This window comes from Cyclopterus lumpus, chromosome 19, assembly GCF_009769545.1.
Source record: "Cyclopterus lumpus isolate fCycLum1 chromosome 19, fCycLum1.pri, whole genome shotgun sequence".
NCBI lineage: Eukaryota > Metazoa > Chordata > Actinopteri > Perciformes > Cyclopteridae > Cyclopterus > Cyclopterus lumpus.
Genome location: NC_046984.1, coordinates 2,155,053 through 2,160,467, shown reverse-complemented (window position 1 = coordinate 2,160,467; position 5,415 = coordinate 2,155,053).

Below are 5,415 nucleotides of genomic sequence, written 5' to 3'. Positions count from 1 at the left end.
TTCACCATGCGACAGATGCTTCGCCCTCCCTCCCTAACCCACCACCAGATCCCCGTGTGTGGAGGTCACAGACTCTTGCTGTGTCTCCACCAACGTGAACTGGTTCAGGGCTCACTAAAACCAGCGGCTGTGTGTGTGCAGCATGTCTCCATTTGGCTGACGGAGGATTGCTCCCAGTAAAAGTGAATCCCAGTTGTGTCTCTCTCACACAGCAGAACAGCTCTTGGGGACTGGTTTCTGACGTGAGCCTCACCTTCCTGCTGCCGGTCACGTCTCTCCTAGTTTTAACATTGGAACACACAACATGCAGGAAACCACCTGCCTGGATTCGTGACTGAAACACAGAAGAAGTAACGGTGCACCTGTAGCTGTGGGAAATAATCATTCAAATTTCAAGAGAAGACCCTAATAGGACCCGTGGTTCTCCAAGCTGAGCCTTCTCATGAGGAAGCCAATGAGGAAGTGTGAGCAGTGTGTGATTGACAGGTTGCTAACACAATGTTGTCCGGTCTGTGAGTTGTCCGTTTTACAACTTCAACCCTTTCTTGTGTGTTTTCATTTCATCAGTTCTTCAGTTAATTTGTACATTTTGATGGCCGAAAAAATGACTTGAAACAAGATGGCTACGGCCAAAATTGGGTCTTGAGGAATTATTTTGAATTCTTCTGTCATGTCAGATTGTATTGGCTGTGTTTCACGCTGTCTGGAGATGAAGACAATGTCAATATAAATATCTTGTGTGTCTCATGCACACGTGCTTGGCGGTCAGTTGGTGTCCTTCTCTGCTGAAGTGAAGGCCTTTGGCTCCCAGTGGGACTGGGATCCAGTTTGGACTGGGAGACACCTTCATCATACCACTGGTGGAATGAACTAGGAGAAATCTCTCAAGTACGCCCACCTTTGAGTGAACCCAACAAACTGCATCTAAAAAGAAAAGTTAATAATTGAATACTCATCATTATTTTAAGGATTTTCTACAATTTTGTTATTCTGGAAAGTAAACTGCGGAAGTGGAGATGCAGGTTTTACCAATGGAATGGCTTGTGTGTGTGTGTGTGTGTGTGTGTGTGTGTGTGTGAGTGCGTGCGTGTGTGTGTGTGTGTGTGTGTGTTTGTGTGCGTGTGTGTGTGTGTGCGTGTGAGTGTATGTATGTGTGTGCGTGTGTGTGTGTGTGCGTGTGAGTGTACGTATGTGTGCGTGAGTGTATGTGTGTGTGTGTGTGTGTGTGAGTCGGTGTGTTTGTGTGTGTGTGTGCGTGTGAGTGTATGTATGTGTGAGTGCGTGCGTGTGTGCGTGTGAGTGTATGTATGTGTGCGTGAGTGTATGTGTGTGTGTGTGTGTGTGTGTGAGTGCGTGCGTGTGTGTGTGAGTGTGAGTGTATGTATGTGTGTGTGTGTGTGTGTGTGCATTTGTGTATGTGTGTGTGTGTGTGAGTGTATGTACGTGTGTGTGAGTGTGTGTGTGTGTGTGTGTGTGTGTGTGAGTGTGTGTGAGTGCGTGCGTGTGTGTGTGTGTGAGTGTGAGTGTATGTATGTGTGTGTGTGTGTGTGTGCATTTGTGTATGTATGTGTGTGTGTGTGTGTGTGTGTGAGTGTATGTATGTGTGTGTGAGTGTGTGTGTGTGTGTGTGTGTGTGTGTGTGTGTGTGAGTGTGCATGTATGTATGCATTTGTGTGTGCATGTGTGTGTGGGTGGGAGGCTGATATGGAGGAGGGGGCAGCAGAGGTAATGGGGCAGTGGGCGTTGGATGTCGTGTGGGGGTTAAGGCTACGTGGAGAGGGCTGGGGTAAGATTGGGGTGAAGGTTTAAGTTGAGGGCAGAGGGGAAAGAGAGGAGAGGAGGTGCGTGTGTGTGTGTGTGTGTGTATGTGTGTGTGTGTGTGTGTGTGTGTGTGTGTGTGTGTGTGTGTGTGTGTGGGTTTAAGTGAAGGGCAGACGTGAGACTGCCTGTGTGCTTCTGCCCTCTGAACGACCCCCTCTACTTCCACACATGACGAGAGGCTCCCATCTGTGTGTGTGTGAGACAGAGAAAGGAAAGCAGTACAGGTGAGAGTCCTGAGTGTGACGTGTGTGTGTGTGTGGCAGAACAAAGCTGAGTCCAGGATGTCCCACTGGACACCACATCTCAACACTCATGAGACGCATCTCCTCCCAAAGTGCACGTATCCATCATTCACTTGTTGTTTTGTTGACGCGTTCGCCAGCTGAATGGATGGAGGCTAAACAATAAATGTAATATTATCCAAAGCTCCTCATGTTTCTAAAGTCAAAAGTGAACGTCCTTAAAGTGCTGATTTTAATTATAACTTTGTCCACCTCACCGGTTCGGAGACCGGAGATTCTGAACTGATATACAAACAATATTGTAATGCCCAGAAAAGTCAAATGTCATGCTTAAATTTAACATGAAGCATGACTCACTGTTATGAACGTTGTGCTCTCTACCGCATAGCATTGTGCAATATTCATGCCGGCATAGTGTCCAGTGTTTACTGTAATATTTCACCAGAAAGTTGGATGCGATTCCTGTAACGTTGTATAATCTCACATCCTATTTTATCATAAATAACATAGTAGTGTGGAATGTAATAATAATTAACATAAATAGATCTTCCGAACAGTTTTTGATAAGGAACACACACACACACACACACACACACACACACACACACACACACACACACACTCACACACACACACACACACACACACACACACACACACACACTCACACACACACACACACTCACACACTCACACACACACACACACACACACACACACACACACACACACACTCACACACACACCTCCTCCACTGTCCTGCAGTGCTGGGCTGGCAGCCATGGAGCAGACTGCCGGTTTCACGCTCCACAACGTTCTACCGGAACGTTCTGCGGGGATCCCACTCCAGCTGGCAGCGAGGCCAGGAAGGACAGGTGTGGCAGAGTGAGTGGGCGGCGGCCTGTGTTTGTAACGGAGAACGTGTGCATGTTTTCTGAGGTTTGTGTCTCAAAGTGAGACGGAGACATTTTACTGCTTTTCAGATCAGTCTCTGCTTGTTGATCTGGAAGTCTGCTCAGATTTAATCAGACTTAAAGTCCAGCTCGTCAGTTTGTACGGTTAAAGCACCTTTGTGGACTTTTTCTTGTGCTCAAACAAAGTTCTTTTCACATTCAGTGTTCCTCACCAAAACAATAGAAAGTATTCTTGAGTTCATCGTACACATCTTTTAATGTTACCGGCCTTTGTCGGCCCATTGCTGCGTCTCTCAGTTACACGTGTGTGTCTTTGTGCATCCAAACAAAATGGGGCCCTCTTGTGAAAACATTGTCTCTGGTCCAGATTCTCCTGGGGGTCAAAACTCTGTAAAAAACAAACAAAACCAATACCCTTTCAAAGGTTTTATTTTTTTTTACCAATCTTCTGAATTGAAATGTGCTGTGTTCCTCAGTTCTTGAAGCCGTGAAGGACAACATGGCGTCTGTGTGCTCACTAACAGTTACCAGGGCCCTATTTCTCGTAATGTCCTATTAGCCAGCTAAAATTAACCCGATGATTGAAATCAGGCTATCCCGGTTTCTCAAAAGCTGATCCGTGCTCAAACCATCTCGTTAATTCGATCCAGATGTCAGTACTCAGGGGGAAGCGTTGATCACTGAAAACATGATTGAACAGCACAAAGGCAAATAAACTCAAAGGAAGAGACTCTTTTTTCTCTTCTGAGGAGCAGAAGATGATCATGAACGTATATGAGGAATTCCAGACCATAATTATGGCAAAATCTAATCAAATCATTCACTTCACTTGCGTACCACACTGTACAACAATGTACCACACTGTACAACAATGTACCACACTGTACAACAATGTACCACAATGTACCACACTGTACAACAATGTACCACACTGTACAACAATATACCACACTGTACAACAATGTACCACAATGTACCACACTGTACAACAATGTACCACAATGTACCACACTGTACAACAATATACCACACTGTACAACAATGTACCACAATGTACCATAATGTACAACAATATACCACACTGTACAACAATGTACCACAATGTACAACAATGTACAACAATGTACCACAATGTACAACAATGTACCACAATGTACCACACTGTACAACAATGTACCACAATGTACAACAATATACCACACTGTACAACAATATACCACACTGTACAACAATGTACCACACTGTACAACAATGTACCACAATGTACCACACTGTACAACAATATACCACAATGTACCACAATGTACAACAATATACCACAATGTACCACACTGTACAACAATATACCACAATGTACCACACTGTACAACAATATACCACAATGTACCACACTGTACAACAATATACCACAATGTACCACAATGTACAACAATGTACCACACTGTACAACAATATACCACAATGTACCACAATGTACAACAATGTGCCACACTGTACAACAATATACCACACTGTACAACAATGTGCCACAATGTACAACAATATACCACACTGTACAACAATGTGCCACAATGTACCACAATATAGTACAATGTAGTACAATATACCACAATGTACCACACTGTACAACAATGTACCACAATATACAACAATATACCACACTGTACAAGAATGTACAACAATGTACCACAATGTACCACACTGTACAACAATGTACAACAATGTACCACAATGTACAACAATGTACCACAAGGCTCTGCATACAGTCTGTGGGACAGTCAATGACCGGCTGCGGCGTGTGGTGTTCAATGTACGGCTCCAGAAGGTCTGTAATAAATGATTCCTTGAGGGCAGAATGGATAGCGCTCGTATAGGAAGTCATAATCACGTGATAATCGAGATCTTGGCGATCTGGAAGAACTCTCTCCCTATAAAACGTTAATCTAACTAATATCACTCCTTCATCAATGAAGAAGGGAGCTGCCACTTTCTTCAGGGGGAGTGGTCAGATTATCCAGCTAGACTGAATGAGCCTGCACTGGAGCAGGTTCAAATTTTTTTATGCGTTGCTATGGTGATTTTGCCAAACTTGGTTCGAGGAATCGAAAACCCTGGCTTGTGTAATCTCATCCAGAAAATTCTCCCTCAACCACGTTAGCCACGTACGAGAAATAGGGCCCAAGTGTGTGAGGTTGGTCTGCTGGACAGTCAACACTTGTGTGAAGGCCCTGCATCCTACGCACTTTGTGACCTCCTGAAACCCACGGTCTCACAATCGAGCCCTCTTCATGCCGTTATTGGCCAGCTGTGAGGAGGTGAGAACGTGTGCAGCCAATCAGATCTGCCATCCAAGTTGTCTTTAGACGTGGGCCTGAAGAAGAAGAAGAACAACAACAAGAAGTCGAACAGGGTGTGTGTGTGGACGACAGTGATGTTTT